General features: G+C 33.2%; 1 long non-coding RNA gene across 2 annotated transcripts; it reads right to left on the reverse strand.

The window, feature by feature from the left end:
* Positions 1-231: 231 nt before the first annotated feature.
* LOC104596122 (uncharacterized) lies at positions 232-11,788 on the reverse strand. Of its 2 annotated transcripts, XR_016080794.1 has the most exons (4): positions 11,045-11,788; positions 10,593-10,814; positions 6,435-6,534; positions 232-2,679 (listed from the first exon to the last, which is right to left on the reverse strand). It is a non-coding gene; the product is annotated as an uncharacterized LOC104596122 (long non-coding RNA). The 2 variants fall into 2 exon arrangements; XR_734996.3 differs by lacking the exon at positions 10,593-10,814.
* Positions 11,789-18,626: the final 6,838 nt, after the last annotated feature.

The raw sequence follows: 18,626 nt of genomic DNA on the forward strand, positions 1-18,626 counted from the left end.
TATTGTTAATAAATAAGGGTTGTAAGGAATGACCCATAAGTTGTCTAAATATTGATTTCTAACAAACACCTTATGCCCATTATTTCTTCTGTAGATGGGGTACGAATATTTTCCGTACATGATAGTGTTACAGAAATTTCTAAGATAATGATATTTACATTGATTGTTAACCATGCAGGAATTTTTCATGTTATAATCTCCACAGTGTCCATGGATCATATGTTTCTTCACTAATCCATGAAGTTTTAGGCATTTTTCTGCATCAGGTATCTTTGCACAAATAAACTTATTGTACTAATCTGGATTTGTAACATTGTAACCTGACTTCATAATAATTAGCAAATGTTCATGTGAAAGTCCTCTCATTTGGAATTCTATAACATGAACATGTGTAGCGACTTTACCAAAAATCTGTTTCTTAAAAAATTGGTCTTTTAAGTCTTGCAATTTAGCCCTGAACACTCTTGTAGTTAAATTCGGTCTATCTTGTAGCAACTTTCCAACAATCAATTCATCTTGAATCTCCTTCCGCTCTGGATTATATGTCATTGTAATAAAGAAATCTGATTTCCCAAATTGACTAACTAATTCCATTGAATCAAGATATCTGCGACGCATGTCACGAGGATCCCCAATAAATGATGCAGGTAAAACAATTCTTTTACCAATACTACATCCATTGGTCTCACCTGCTAATACACTATCCATTATTCCTTGATACAACTTTACATGAATATTGGATTGTTTTTGGCGATAATAATCCAATCGTGTACTTTCAAGCTTTGTATACATATCTACCACAAATTGATGCAACAAATTTTTTGCTAACAAGATTATGGAACGATCATTCATTCTTATCTACAAGAGGTTACTATAGTATTGTCAACATGAGACTACCAATCTATTATCACCAATAATAGTATCTATAGTGGAGATTTAAATACGTTATTATATAATGTGGAAATTATTATTACAAACTATGTTTATTGCATTATTAAAATAATTTTCTTTACCTTCTTGGTTAATAATGTCTTCAGATGATGTAAAACTTCTTGTTATAAAATTCTTTGATTTTCGTGCATTTGAAACTGTGTTATTTCCTTTCGGTATGTCTTCGAAAGAACTGAGAGTATGGATTATTTAAAAGGATTTGAATTAGATTCTTTATAGTTCTTGGATTCAATTGCTTGTCACCAATTTTGCTCATTCTATTTTGAATTTCATTCTCTGTGTCATAGAAATACAACTGTACAAAGCATGGCCTAATCTCACCAAGTGAGATTGATGGAAGGTCATGGTATATTTGTCCTTGAGCCCAAAACATACCCTTGCTTGAGTTGGCCAAGTCATTATCCAGTTTGACTCCAAATGATGTGAATGAGAAAATGCTATTGTAAGCTCTGATATTTGCTTTAAATTCAATTGCGTCTTCAGTTTTAGAGGTATACAACTTATATAATTCCTCTAGAACTGGAGTTGAAGATAAGAGAATTTGTCTATTATAACAACAAAAAGTTAAGGCTCATATTCAAACATTTTTGCTCCACAAAATTTATATGGTGGTACCTTCTTTAACTCATGTGTGTTGAAAGTACTTTGGGTGGAAGGAAGTTCACCTACATACCATTTATAATTTTGTTTAATTTATATTGTATTTATAAAAGCAATAAGTGAATATAATGTAACTAGACCTGGCAATCGGGTTGGGTGGGTCGGGTTCGGGTTGGGTCAATGTACTTCGGGTTGATTTTGGGTCGGGTTGTCAAATGCTAGACCCTAACCCTAAATGTTCGGGTTAGTGTTGACCCATGGGTCAATTCGGGTCATCCCAAAAAATAATTAAAATTTAAAAAAATAAAGAAAAATTACATGAAAAATGTCAAAATTAAAATAATTAACCTTATCAAATATAAAATAAAAACTTGAACATTTAACAATTTAAAGAGTAAACAATAAAAAGTAAAGATTAAATAATAAAAATTAAAGAGTGGAAACTTCTAACAATGCATAAGCAATCCCAATTAGACTTGACAATCGGGTCAACGGGTTGACCCATGACCTAGTTTTTTTCGGGTTGGGTTGGGTCGAGTTCGCAGGTTGGGTCAACTTTTTTCCAAGTCTAAATGTAACGATAAATTTATTAAGACCTTCAATTGATTCCTGCTGTTCATTGTCTTCTACTATTTCAACAAGCAATTGCTTTTGATGTCTCTTAATGTTTCCTTTAGAGGCATTTTAAAACTCTGCAGCAGCTCTTATGTTCTTTTTTCTAGTATTTTCAATAACATTCTAGATATGTTGGTTCTTTCTTGGGATAGTCTTTCATACCTTCTTTCATATTCATTTTTTTTTTTGTACACTACTCTTCTGAAAATTACTTTTAATGAAGTACTCTGTTTTGGTATGTAGTAACAGGTATAAATTATAAGTAGGTGTAAAGGCTGGTTTGAATATTAGACCTTCAGTTAGAACCATAGTTGAAGCAGAAAATTCATTTAATATAATGCAATAATCTGCATGTAAGCAATACATATTAAAAAATAAAAGTAATTGTGATTGTATAATTTTTGGAAATTTATAGAGAAAGAGTTGTAATACTTACTTGGACTATTTTTGTATAGAGTACCTTGTGTGCTGATTATCATGGTTCTTATTGGTGAGACCCTGAAAAATTTGTCCCTACATAATAATGACACATAAGAGTGTGATGTCTAATTATAGTGTTTTATAAATTTTGAAAAAGAATTGGGCCTAATCATCTGATAATACCATCTAGGTGTGCTCAGCTCAATCTAAAATATCTTCAAAAAAAGGTTTCAACAAAGTCCATACTCCATAGTGCTTTGCCAATGCAAGGTGCAGAGTTTCTATCTGTACTGTGAAGAATTAGTTTTAAATGGTTACCAAAGATGCAGAGCAAGTTAACCCTCTTTTAGTGTTGTTAGTTATACATGCCCCATCTGGCCCTCTCTGCAGCCTCTACATTTTTTCCATCATCTATCTGTACAGTTTTTCCAAAACTTGACTGTTGCACTAATTAAAAAATCTTTAACCATCTTTTATATATATTGCAGTTATATGTAAAGCATTGTTTATTATTCAGCATGTATAATGTGAACTATTCCATGTACACAAGAGAACATGCACAGTATTCCACAAAAAAAAAAAAACAAAGAATAAATATTGCCCTGGAGGATCTAGGCTGCATTCCAGGTTATGTTTTCTCCTCTATTCACTATAATTCTTTCTTCTACTTATTTCATGGTATCAGAGCAAGATCGGTAGATCCATCAATATTCTTCCCTTATTTCTCTTGAATCTCCCATCAAATTTTCTTTTATTGGTCTCTCTCTCTTTTCTTCGACTGCTAAGAACTCCACTTCTCAGTTTTGTTATGGTGATTAGTGATGGCAGTGACCATCACCATTGTTTGTGAGCTGCTACTACTGTGAGTGTCGCCCTTGATTTGTCTAGACCAAGAGGGTGTGTGTTGATTTCTGGCTTATGAAGAGTTAAATAAAGGTATTATAATTGTTGTTGTGTGTGATGATTGTTTGATGCATTCTTTATATGGAAGCTGCTGCTGTAATCTCCTTAAATTTTCAGGTGAGTTCTTGAAGTTCTGTGTTAAAATTGGGCATTTCTTTCCATTGTGAGAGAGCTTGTTGGATTGTAGATAAATCTAATTTGAGCTGTCCTACCAGATTCGTTACATTGAAAAGAGTGAGAAAATATGGATTCCAAGGTTGTTGTTATGGTGTCTCCTGAGTTTCTCCCTATTCAAATGAGTTCCATTGAACTTAAATGGAATTAATTGTGTTATTTGGGCAAAGTCCGTTGAGGTTTTCCTTGCTGCCAATGGAAAGTTGACTGATAAGAAACCAGAAAGAAGGCACCTCTACCTACTCTGATTAGGTGAAACAAGATGCTCAAATTAAAACTTGGTTGTGGAACTCTATGCAACTGAAGATAAGTAGTGGACTGATAATCCTTCATACATCAAAACATACATATGCTGTCAAAATTCAAATTGCTAGCTAATTCATTGAATTGAAACTTCACCAAAATTGAAATCTCTTTAAGGAAAACGTGACCTAATTAATGTTGAACTATCATATTGTTCTCTCAATGTGAAATGGAAAGAGGGAAATAAACAACATCACACTCAAATTAACAATACTTGTGCAGAGATATAAACAACCTCTAACTCTATGGTTATGCATACCTCTCAGAGAAATTGGAGGTTTTGTCACTAACCATGCTTACATTCTTGGACAATTCTAGCAGTTTGATTAGAGTGTTCAACCATTTGCTGGGACCATTCTCCACCCTAATGAAGGTTAAGGTGGCTGAGAAAAAGTGGAAACTAAGGGCACAATTATACAAGAAATAGGTCATTCATAGAGTACAGTAGGCCCTCTAAATCTTTTATCAAATCAAGCTTTGGTCTTCTCTCTTACTCTTTTAGTAAGAAGTCTCCTACCTGAGCTTCCTTTATTAGACAGTCCAGATGGATGAGAATATTGGGGTGATTATGATCAACTATTTAGTTTAATCCTAATTAAATTTTCAAAGGCTACAATTTGTCCTAGTCCAACAGTTGATCTAACAAGTGGTTGACCATCTTGGCCATGTTCTAACACACATCATTAGAAGACAGTCAAATGTTTCAAGGAGGTGTAGTGACAAAAGAGAGCAATCTCTTAATCTTGCTTAAGATTAAGAGAATTCATTTGCTACGGTTTTTTCCTGGTAGGTGTTAATCTCTTGATCTTGCTTTAAAACCACATTGGTTAATTTTGAAACCACAAAAAGCATCTGCTGAAAACATATGCTAAAAACAATGTAATATAAAGGTGCCCTCCAGAAAATGCCTGCTCACCTAGGCATCATCTTGATAACTATGGCTTGAATACTCAAATTCAAGACTTCTGGGATCAAGCAACTAAGATGAAGGAAAATGCCATCTATTTCATCTGAACACGATCCATACAATCATATTTCTAGACAAGATATACAGCAGAATGTAATAGATTCAAGGGATAAGACCTGTGACCATCTTGATGATCAGAGGCGGAGCCAGGGGGTCCCAGGGGAGCCATGGCCCCCCCTATGGTTGGTTCAGAAACTCTCCACTTCCTATGTAAATTTTTCCCTCCCCCCACTCTCTACCTCAACCCCCCCTATGCGTTCATCCATACTTCATTTAGGTTTTGGCCCCCTTCATAAAAATTTTCTGGCTCCGCCCCTGTTGATGATCACCATTAATTTTCAACTAAAGAAGATCAATGAGGTATAGCCATTCATTGGGTGGGTCCATCCCAACTTCTTGTGTAAATTGATATTTATGTTAAGAAACAGCAACCCCATGTCCATGCATACCAAGAAGATAGATTTATCCATTAAATTCAAAAAAAAAAAAAAAGAAAGAAAACAGAAAAACAGAATAGAGAGAGGAAGGTAATTGCCAAGGAAATTGGACCGGCCAAAAGAAGAAATTAAACAAATGTTTAATTAACATGGTTGAATATAATAATAAAGGCTGACCCAGCAAGTAGCAAGTAGCAACTCTACTCTACTCCTTCCCTTAGTATTTTCTTTACAAAAAGAGTCAAGATTAATTAAATATACTACACATAAACAAACATATAACACAGACTATGTAGTCTGGTATGATCAAACTTTCTACTTCATATATAACAATGCAACTATTATATTCTGTGTGTTTCTGTATGATCAAATTTACATTGGTTTCTGTATAGTAAAAGACATGATGAAGGTTTATTAGCTGTTCGACATCATTATCCTCAATATTAATAACAAATTGTGCTAGTCCAGTTTTCATTACATGATCGTTTCTGTTTTAAAAAGGGTGAAGTATTTAAATAAGATCTTAGGTGGGGATGTTTCTGTTTTAAAAAAGAATCCAATAATTTGAAGAAGAGTGGCATGAGATATCTAAAATGCTTTATTTCCTCCTCCTTCCCCGCCCTCAACTTTTGTTCCTAATCTCCATTTTTAATGGAAGTTTCAATCTTGCCAAAGGTGAAAACTGAAAAGAAACAAGGTTTCAAAAGAGACCAATGAAAGTCATGGGTTACCCTGAATTAATTTTAAATTCTTATACTTTCATCCACTCACACAATTAGATCATTTCAGTGGTTCAATACCAGCTCTTCTCATTCTACTTAAAAAGAAAAGATCTCATTCATGTATGCCAGTGATACATGATGCAATGATAATGATAATGGAATTCTAATGGACTGCAACTGTATCAAATATGAATGCAAATTACAATTACAAACAAATGAAAGCAAAACATAACTGGGTAGGCAGGTGCAAATTTTGCATCTGGCCAAGATTTGCACTACAACTGAACACAGCCTAAGTAATGTAAATTTTGATTTTTTAGATGAATGTGGAAATAATAGTACCTTGCGAATTCCACTAATTAAGCTTCAATTATTGGATTCAGTTTTCTCAACACGCTTCCGCTTGTCACTGAGATACCTGCTAGAAAGTTATAACTCTTCCCTAGACAACCAATATGTTAGAAATGTTAGATAAACCAAATATTTGTTAGTACAAGTTGAATATTCAGACTCTGTACTCTAGTATGATCAGACTTTCTACTTCATATATAAGAATGCAACTATGTATTTTATATTTATCTCTATTGTCTCTTGAGGAAATCAATGCATGTACACATGGTGTCTCTACTTCATGGGACCGAAATTTCTGAGTGAAATTCTGAAGGACAAACATCTGATGAGTGATTAATATCCTAGTAGCAATTTAAGGGATGATAACAGTGAGCATGAAGGGAATCATAATCAGTTAATTGAAGAAGAGATTGACTTTCAACTAAATATGAAGAAAAATAAAAAAGTATCATAAGGCTCAATTTCTATCTTAACTTTGATGTATAAAGGCTGACCCAGCAAGTAGTAAGTGGCAACTCTACTTTCCCTTAGTATTTTTCTATACAAAAATATTCAAGATTAAATAAACATACTACACATAAACAAACATATAACACAGACTCAGTACTCTAGTATGATCAAACTTTCTACTTCATATATAAGAATGCAACCATGTATTTTATATTTATCTCTATTGTCTCTTGAGGAAATCAATGCATGTTCACATGGTGTCTCTACTTCATGGGACCGAAATTTCTGAGTCAAATTCTGAAGGACAAATGGTGTCTCTACTTTGTAGAGGATGACGAGGATGATGAAAACATATGAACCTTAAGGAACTAAAATGTAGATACTTCTAGGTGTTTCTTTCTCTCAAATCAACCCATTTCTCTCGCCTGACTAAAACTTTTTTTTTCTCTTTAGTTACTTTTCTCTTTTTCCTGAAACTCAATGAACTTTATTCAATAAAGAGAGGGAAGTTGTCTTTGTTTTCCTTTTAGCAATCTTGGGCTAAGGTTCATCAATCAATATTGATCTCAACCTGCTCTTAAATTTGGATTTGATCAATTTTAACTTGAAAGGACTCAATTTGTTACCACTTAATTACCGCCCTTATTATCATCACTGTAGCAATTTCTTATTCCACCATAATTAGTTAGATGGGCCATTAGGTATATCACATGCTCCCTTGAGAAAGAAACAAAAATTCTCCAACAGAATAGATATGTCAACAATGATATAGCAATCAATTGTACAGAAGTAATAACCCAAGTAAGATTCTTACGTGTTACTATTTAATTTATAGGAATTTATATGCATCCTGTGGCATTAGAAATAATATTTTACAGGATTTCTTATTGATTATGTTTCTAAATCACCAATTATAACCTAAATACATGGTTGCCATTTACCAAAATAAAATCCCAGATCCAAGAAATTCCCCTTTCATCATTTAAGTCCTTAAATATCACCTAAAAGCTGTCAACCATAACAATGAGCTATACCAAAGTCAATTCAAGGCAGAGTACACTCTTCAATTACAGCCTTCCAATCCCTCCAGTGCACCTACCCAATCACCACTGCTTTTGACTCAAATCCCCCCGCCCATTCACTAAAAAATGTCTGAATCATTGTACATGGACTTATCTAATTGGGGTTATTCTTTTTAGGTGGAGAAGAATATGCAAGAAAAGCATTTAAGAAATTGGAAGAAATAAAGAGAAGAATACTTTTCCTTGGGCGGGGGTCAGTGTCTATTGTGGCTTGAGTTTTGGATGCAGGGAGTTGAAGTTTTAGGACTGTGGGTAGGTGCAAGGTGAACCAAGGGGATTGTTGAGTAGTAGTGGTTATAGACAGATTTGGCCATGTTTTATATACTGTTTATAGAGTATGTTAGAGTTCATTGGGCAACAGGGTATTAATTTTTCTTTTCTTTTATTGTGAGTGTTCCTGTCCTCCTTTTACACTAAACAGGGGCATTATTGTAAACACAACTAATTATATTTAATATAAATACCCAGCAGTTATATGGGTTTTTCTCTTCTATTGCGTTCCAGGTTCTGTTCTCCCCTCTTCACTACAATTCTCTGTTCTACTTATTTCATGGTATCAGAGCAAGATCAAGGTAGATCCATCAATATTCTTACCTTCTTTCTCTTGAACCTCCCATCAAATTTTCTTTTATTGGTCTCTCTCTTTTCTTGACTTCTTAGTTTTGTTATGGTGGTTATTGATGGCAGTTACCATCACCATTGTTTGTGAGCTGCTGTTGCTGTGAGTGTCACCCTTGATTTGGCTAAACCAAGAGTTTCTGTTATGGTGTCTCCTGAGTTTTTCCCTATTCAAATGAGTTCCATTGAACTTAAATGGAACTAATTATGCTATTTGGGCAAAGTCTGCTGAGGTGTTCCTTACTGCTAATGGAAATTAAGTAGTTGACTGATAGGAAACCAGAAAGAAGGCACCTCTACCTACTCTGATTGGGTGAAACAAGATGCTCAAATTAAAACCTGGTTGTGGAACTCTATGCAACTGAAGATAAGTAGTGGACTGATAATCCTTGATACATCAAAACATATATGGGAACAGGTGGAAAAGACGTATTCTGGTAATAATAATATTACAAGGATACACAAGATGCATTGTGGATACAATTAAGTGATGATGGTGACTGTGCCAATAGTGTTCTTACTGAAGAACAACAGCCAATTGTGAATGTTTCTTTATCCCCCATATCGTTTTATTCCACTAAATTCAATTACAGAGCACATGTTTCTTATTAAACTGTTCAAAATAGTTTCACCTACTGTATTGTTGGGCAATTCAAAGATAAGGCCTCAAGCTTCTATCATCCTAAGAGATGCTTCAAAACAGAAATCGACTGGGTACCATGGCTGTAACATATGAGCTTGCATGGGGTCTTACCATTTCAAATTCCCATTTCCATTTGTTAGGATACCAAGAACACTTATGTTAAAAGGATCTCAAGAAGGTTTTTTCTTGTAGGAAAAAAATATTATTTAGGAAAATGGAGGCTTACAAATTACATAGTCCATGAGAACACTGCAAATTTCAATTTTTCATTAAGACAAATAAAGTTAGCACACCAATCACTAAAGCAACTACTTACAAAACAAGATAGACCACTCTCAAAAACACAACTTCCATTAAAAACAAACAAAGACACAAGTCATTCGAAGACTGAAACTAAGACCATAAGACACCATGACACTAAGAAAATAACTCGTATCAAAACTCCTAAAGTTCTAGGTCTAATTGCCACCAACCGAACATTCTTCCTTAGGATCGTCTTCCAAATCAATCACTTCCATTTCAAGTTCAGCAACCCTACTTCTTAGTTTTGAAATCTCAGCCCTTAGTCATTCAACATGATTTTGAAATTGTATACACTTCCAACGGTAGCTTTCTAATTATTCATAGTTGACATAAAAAAAAATTATGTTAAAGAAATCAATTATTTTCTTCACCGCTTTAAAGCAAGCATCTTGTTTCGATTCCTTCTTGGTAGGTGCTAATTTTCCATAAAATCTCCAGCTGTCTTCTTCAAGTCTAAGAATAACTGTAGCTCTAAAGTATTTACCAACATCCTCGACGGTCATTTTTAGAGGTGAAATTCGCAATCGGTTACTCAACTCATTCAACAAGTTCTTGAAGGAAATACTGACTCCGTATGATGCAGCCATTATTTCTGCAATCAAATTAAATCAAACCAAAAAAAAAACCACGCATATACTAAAACTGATTCATACATATAACTTTTAACTAGTTTTTGATATTTTAGATATAATAAGGAAAAAATATGCAGTACACAAGTTATATGAAATTGGAACAGAAAATTAGGGATGTCGAATTATAAAAAACTGAAACAAAAACAAACAACATGGACTCAGGGATGGATGCAACAGGGGAATTGTAAGTAAATTCGGAGCGGAATATCCTTGCTATCAGAGGCCTTGACTCATACATATAACTTGTAGTTTTTGATATTTTAGATATAATAAGGAAAAAAATATGCAATACACAAAGTTATATGAAATTGGAACAGAAAAATAAAGTTGTCAAATTATAAAAGACTGAAACAAAAACAAACAACATGAACTCGGAGATGGATGCAACAGGGGAAGTGTAAGTAAATTCAAAGTGGAATACCCTTGCTATCAAAGGCCTTGAGTGGCAGCTGTAGAGGTTAATGTGTTGGTCATCTAAGGTACGAACTGGGACCCAACATTACCAATCGATTTCTGGCCATCACTATCTATTATTTCCGAGGTAGGACCACAATTCAGGAGGATTTTGTCCATTGGAACACATGGATCAGCCACAGATATCAGATGGAATAAGAAAAGAGGCACAAGGATTAAACACCCATCCCTGAAGGGAAAAAAAGTCCAACCTTCAATGGATTAGGCAGATATACCAGGGATTTAACTAATAAATCCATAAACAATTTGACAGAACCAACCAATAAAATGATCTTTAACAGAAGAACCAATGTCAAGCCTACAAGGAAAAAACTCAGGAACTCCTAATTTCATCACAATATTGGAATCGTAAATTGAAAAATAAAATTGAGAAAGTTCAGAAAGAGCAAAGAAACTCACTTTTTCTTACTCCGGTGCTTTTTATGTTCTATCAGAATCACTTTCCAAGAACCTATATTTATAGAATCCATCTGTGAACCTTTTAATTGCAGACATTTATCAGTTGCACCACGTTCTGAGAGATAACTACACGTAGAAGACAGAAAAGGTATATGCACTGGTTCGGTTATGAACATGAACAGACAGAGGACCATCGTCGTTGGATTACGAACACGAATGGACAAAGCCAGATCACTGAGAAGCGCAGGGGATTCAATTTTCGTTTCAATACATATACCCTTCCCTTCCCCTCAGTGGTAGTGTTATTAATTAACCAATCGACCAATAAATTTCCTAACTTCTGTTACAAAACAATCATCGAAATCTGATAAGAACACGATCTTGAATGGTTTGATTGAGCTCGAATGCCAGATCCACCCATAACAAATTGTTGAAGTTCAGTTGCAAAACAATCGATAAGAATAAAAACATGATCTTGCTTGATTTGATTGAGCTCGAATGCTAGATCCACCCATAATAAATTGATGAACTTCAGTTGCAAAACAATCGATAAGAATAAAAACATGATCTTGCTTGATTTGATTGAGCTCGAATGCCACCCATAATAAATTGATGAACTTCAGTTGCAAAACAATCGATAAAAATAAAAACACGATCTTGCTTGGTTTGATTGAGCTCGAATGAATACTTCGATGCCTTCGTTCAAACGGAATGAGTGCTGTAGGGCTACAAATCATTTTTAGTTACAATATGCATTAAAAACAATATAAACAGAAACTTAAATACTGATGGTTTTCAATTTAATTAAAAAAATTACATATTACTTTTTTGTCCTCAATTATATATCAATAAATGTATATATGCAGGGGTAAAATTTGTCCTCAGAAAATTCCAAAAATATTGTAAGGAGTTTTTTAAGTAGTATAGATATATTATATAATATATTAATATATAATTTTGTTTTTAATTTTATTTTATTATTGTATATATAAACAATTGTATACATTACAATTCATATAAAATAAAAATTTAAGATCTTTTTTTTTTATTTTTTGTCTATTTTTTTTAATTTATGTTAAAACTTTCATTATTTTTTTCAAAATTTTTATAAAACATGGCTCGACCCAATTCGTAGCTCGGCTCGTGGATCAGCCGGCCTGCGGCACGGCACGACATGACATGGGCCCACACGGGCTCAGGTTGTGGGCCATGCCGGGCCAGCCATGTCAGGCTGACCCCCCAAAGTCCAGGAGAGGGAAGCACGACCCGGTTTACACCTTTACTCCTCGTATATCACCTATGTACCCCAAACAAATATTATTGCATATAAATTTAGTGTAGGATGCAAGGGAATTGAAAGAGTAGTATTATTATTTAATTTTTGGGTTAATTGTTGAAACCTCCTCTAATGTTTGTGGCTGTTGCTGAAATCTTCTTTAAAATTTGGTAATTGCAATTATTGAACTTTTTGATAAAGTTGCAAGTAGACCCTCTATGTACTTATTTGGGACTAGCAATCTTGACCCCAACCCACCCATTTGCACAAGGGGTCAATGTGGATCCAACAATGACCGATCAAGGGGAAAAGGGTCAAGGTGGGTTGAGTCGAGGATAGGCATTGGGTTGTGAGGGTGAGCTTCTTACGGTTCGAAATATTAGATAGGTTGCTCAGGATTCGAAATTTCAGATGACCTCAGGGTGAGCTGTGTTGTTCAAGGCTTGAGGAAAGTTTCATTTCTACAATAGAGGACGTTTTCTCTCTCTCAAATGGGCCTTAGGGTTTGGTACAAGGATTTAGGGTTCATGGCCGAGCTTTGATTCAGATGGAAATTGATTGATATGAAATCGAAAAATTATTTGATTTGCACGAAGGATTGACGATCTATAGTCTTCAAATTGAGTTTTGAATAGAAGGGAGTGGGTGGCAGATCACATCAGGTTCTCTGCCTCCACATTCATACGAAAGCCTATTTCCACAGTTTCTTCAAATCTCAAATCTCCCACGAATCAAATCAGGTTTGGTCTTTGAGAATGGGAAGGATGATGTTTGGGGCTTTGCTGCTTTGTAGCACCACCACAAATAGTGGCAATGATAAATTCAAGTGCCATTGTTGATGGAAGCTGAGTGTAAGTAGAACGAGTTCTATAACACAGATGACAAGCTCATCTGCACAATTGATATTTTTTATCAATTTTTTGTATTTTTCTACAAAGATTTTTTTTATGAAAAACAGTTTTGAGTTGAAAATTTGAAATATATAAGTATTTACAATTTTTATCAATTTATTTATTTTATCCAATTTCTATTTTCTTGGTTAAAATATGAATTTTTAAATTTTATTATTTTCCATGTTTTTCTGAATTTTTTTACGGAATTGTGTTTTTTCTACAATCTTTGTATTTTTTTTCTACAAATTTATGTCAATTTGTGTGTTTTTTTCTCAAATTTTTGTTTTTCTTAATATGTGTATTTTGTTTGACTAAAATATTTGTAATTTCTTAATCTTTGCATTAGGTTAGAAGGTCATATGGGTGGGTCAAGGGTCAAGGTGGGTTGTGACCCACTAAGACCCGTAAATATGGGTGGCAAATGGGTCGATGGGTCAAATATGGGTGGGTTGGTGGTACTCAACCCTCATTCAACCCAACCCAACCCAACCCATCCATTTTCCACCCATACCCCTATGTTGGAATGCTCTAACAAGACACACAAAAAATGTCCAAAATACCCAAACAATTACTATTGAGGCTGGTTTCTGCAAAAAATAATACAAACTTTATAATCAACAAACTATAGAGAAATTAAAGATCCAGATTTACCTTTGAGCTATTGATATCAAAGGCAAGTTTGAAAAATAAATCAAATTCAAAAAATAGTTTAGAAGGGTTTGATCTAGTGATTCATGTGAAGAGAAAAATTGAAAAATAAACATTTTGGTTAAAAACAACTGTATGAGCATTTTGGACATTTATGCCTCTTTTTAGAAAATTCTAACAAAGGGGCCTAATTGCAATTATGTTAGAAAGTTCAGGGGAGGTGATTACAATTACAAACCTTTAGGGGAGGTTTCAGCAACAACCAAAAACTCTAGGGGAAATTTCAACAATTTACCCTTAATTTTGTTATTATGCTAAAAATGGAAAAAAAATAATATAAAAATAAAATAGCAATTGATTATTTAATTTCGAATTCACATCATCAACAATCACTGTTGCAATATATTATTGCAAACCTTACAATAAATAAACACGCCATTGATCAAATAAAATAAATTTATCAATCCTCGGTGTTTTGTAAACTGAGGGGGCATTTACCAATGTGAATGGTTTATTTTAGGGAAAATTTCTAGTTAGTATCTTGTACTTAGGGTCTAGTGTCACTTTGGTCCCCGAACTTTAAAATGCACAATTCAGTACCCAAACTTTCAAAACTGACAATCCAATACCTGTCGTTAACTAGCTGTTAATCAGCTATTAAGTGACATTTTAAAAAGACACAAATGCCCTTCGAGTGTCATCTAATTTTCTTGATCAACTATCCAAACATTGACAAAAAAATTAATAGTCCCAAATCCTTGCCTCTTCTATTTAGACCTGTTCACAGGTAGGGTTCAAGTCGGGCTTTACCTCTACATTAACAGAATATGTTCAGGCCCGAGCCCGAGCCTAGCCGACATATAAAGCCTGAAGCCCAGGCCCGAACCCGAGCCTGGTTAGAAATTTGAAAAAAAAAAAAGATCTTTTCCTTTTTAATTCAATTAAAAGTTGTTTTATTTGTACTAAAAGACCCCAAAACCTAAAAAAATAATGAAAAGTCTCATTATTACTTGAAAAAAGGGAAGAAAAATATATTACATATATGTTTTTTTATTATATAAAATATATTTTTATTAATATAATACATTATAGGGCTGTTCACGGGTCGGGTTGGGTTGGTTTACTGAGATTTTTCCAATTGACCCGACCTAGTCGGGTTACTTGAGATGGAAATCAAAACCGACCCAGTGTTAAGCAAAACCGACCTGGTCGGTTTGAGTTGGGTTGGGTCGGTTTCGGCAGTAAGTTCATCCATGCCCCCCCATGGCCACTTAGTTTTCTGGAAATATATTTAAAATTGAAATATGTATTTTAGAAATATATATACATATATATAAATAAAAATATACATACAAATATATTGGAATATATATTTTATGGAAATATATATCTGATATATTTCATAATATATATTTTTTAGATATAGATATCGAAATATATATTTTTAGATATTTCGTAGGAACTAAGTCGGTTTGGGTCGGGTCGGTTTCGGTTTTCACACAAGAAAACCGAAACCGACCCGAACCATCAGTTTATGAATTTGTACAACCCGAAACCGACCGGTGCTGATGAAAACCCGGCCGACTCGGGTTGGTCGGTTTGGTCGGGTTGGGCCTTCTTATGAACAACCCTAATACATTATCAAGTCAAGCTTGGGCAGGGCTTTTTTGAGAAAGCCCGAGGCCGGCCTGAAAAAAGTCAGGCCTGATATTTTAGGCCCGAGCCCTAACCCGCGAACCTGAAATCTTGTCCAAGCCCGACTTAGATCAAGCCGGGCCGGGTAGTCCAACTACTTCTTTTCAAGAAAGTTGGGGTCACCAGAATTGCCCACTCAAACGTAACCCCAACTTTCTTGAATGGAAGAAGCAAGGATTTAGGATTGTTAATTTTTTGTCAATGTTTAGATGGTTGATAAAGAAAATTAAATAACACTCAAAGGGCATTTGTGTCATTTTCAAATGTCATTTAACGGCAGGTTAACTGTTGATTAATGAAAGGTACTAGATTGACACATTTTGAAAGTTCGGGTACTGAATTGTTGCATTTTAAAGTTCGGGGACCAAAGTGGCACTAGACACAAAGTATATGGTACTAATATGAAATTTTCCCTTTATTTTATTTTGAAAAACAAAATCAATCACGTTGCTTATCACCTATGTATTTCTATTCACAAATTGACCCGTGTATCATTAAATATTTCCTCTCCACACATGTAAACTCAATAAATTAACCGAATTATTTTCCTTATAAAGAATGTGTGCAAATACTTATTTAATCCCCTCCAAGGCAAAATTTGTTTTATATAGAACCAGCGAAAGAGCTCATGCTATATGTACCTTTGCAAGTAAGTACTAACCATATATAATTTATGGTAATTGGATTTATTAGAGTGGGAAGAAAGTGAAGGAGTTTTGTTTTGGTTCAATAGGGCTTTTTATTTTTATTATAGATCATCATCATTGTCATCATTCATGTCTTATCCCAACTACATGGGGTTGGCTATATGAATTATGTTTTTCCGAACCGTGCTATTTAAAACCATATCCATTGTTAAATTATTAGTGCTTAGATCATGTATTACTACTTTTGCAACCTATGTCCTTTTTGGTCTACCCCTATCTCTTCTATCCCCTTAAACTTGTAACAAATCACTTATTCTAACCGGAGTTGTTAGTGGCCTTCTATGCATGTGACTAAACCATCTTAGCCTACTCTCTCTCATTTTATCACTTGAACAGAAAAGAATATCTTTTGATATTTACCATCACTTTGGGTTTTTTCTAACTATTTCTAAAACTTCCATTTCACACTTAAAAGAGAGCCAAACATGCAAATCTTTTCCTTTTTCTCTCTTTACTAAAGAAATGACCCCTAGTACCAAGTAAGGGGCCATTGTTCTAATTGTTTATTTATGTATTGTGATAAATTTTGTTTGACATCAATTTTTTATGTTACAAATTTAGATTATTATTTTATTTGTTTTTATATATGGATTTTTTATTTAATTTAAGAGACTAAATCAAGTTTTATTTCTAAACAATAATCAATTTCATGGATCTTATAACATTTGAAATGAGTTTTATTTTTTTCCTTTTCAGTGAAGGTAATTACTAGTAACTTTTTTGAGAGTGGAGGTAGTTAATATTTGATTGGGTAAACATATGTCTAAGGAAGGAAGCTGTTGTTTAATAGTAGGAATAATCACTTTTGAGATGCTCTTTCTTGGGTAAATAAGATGCCATTTGGCATGAAGAAAAGCTATCTATATGACACTATGGCATTGCATAGATGTAATGTGTTGGGTCAAAATGGCCAAGCGTACACACACAAACTCTATTTGCTTTGACTTCTGTTTTTTAGGCTAAGGTCGTGTGAAACACAAATGAGCAAAATAACATTTTGATATTATCAATTTAAAAATATAATTTAAAGCCCAAATACTTTTAAGCCCCAAAAGTACAATTGTATTATAATTGATCACCTAGCATAGGTAGAAGTAAGCAAACTCTCTTTGTGTGTGTGTGTGTTTTCTTTTGATTCATGTGTTGGGTTTGCGATAGTCTATTGCTTCTTTGTCTGAGTATGAAGGCCAAGGCATGTTCATGGGTGGAGGTTTTCATAGGGATGCAAACAGATCAGGTAGGATTCGAATCAAGGTATATCTAAATCCAACCTGATTATAAATTGTAGATCCGATTCGATCCAAAGATTTGATATAATCTCACAAACATTGATTCAAATCCGAATTCATTAAGGATGTCAGATATTTGAATATGATCCAAACTGATTTAATTTTTAAAAAATTTAATAAATTATTAAAAGGAAAAGAATATATAATAGTTTATATAAAAAGAAAAACAAAAATACTTGTATTTTTCAACTATTTTCATCATATACATGCATGTTTTTTATAAAAAATAAATAATATAAAAACAGGAAATTGTCCAAAACCCACCATCACTTTTATGAATTCTCTTAAACCCACCACAACTTTTCAAAACGTCCGAAACTCACCATGGTAATAACTTGACGTTAAACGGACTAATGGGAGTTAACACATTACCATTTTACCCTTCATAGAAAAATATAAAATATATACCTATATATTTTAATATTTTAACTATAAAAACATGAAAAAATGGAAAATTTTCAGAAAAAAATATCTTCAAATATAAAATACTTAAAAACACAGAAATTACAAAAAAATAAAAAAAAAAACTGTAGAAATTGAAAACATAATCAGAAAATAAAAATTGTAGAAAAGCACCTAAAATTATAGAAAAACACAGAAATTGCAAATAAATAACAAAAAATACAAAAAAAAATTATAGATTGTAGAAAATAGAAAAATGTAAAAAACAGAAATTAAAAAAACATTGGAAACTATAACAAAACACTAAAAATGCAAAAAAACAAGAAAATTGAAAACTAAAAAAGACAAAAGAAACTTGAAAAATATAAAGATTGGATAAAAACTAAAATTGAAAATATACATAAAATGATAAAAATTCAAAAATTATATATTATAGAAAAAGGTAAAAATTGTAAAAAAAAACACAAGAAAGTGATAAAATTTTCAAAAAGATAATAAAACCCTACACAAAAATACATAAAATGATACAAAATTTAAAAATATCAACTAAAATAGCAAAAATAAAAAAAAAATATTTTTTAATTATATATTTTAGAAAAAATAAAAAATTACAAACAAACTAATAAAATGATAAAATATTTCAAAAAATAAACAAAAATTAGACATGAAATT

This window comes from Nelumbo nucifera, chromosome 1, assembly GCF_055504915.1.
Source record: "Nelumbo nucifera cultivar China Antique chromosome 1, China Antique-T2T, whole genome shotgun sequence".
Taxonomy (NCBI): domain Eukaryota; kingdom Viridiplantae; phylum Streptophyta; class Magnoliopsida; order Proteales; family Nelumbonaceae; genus Nelumbo; species Nelumbo nucifera.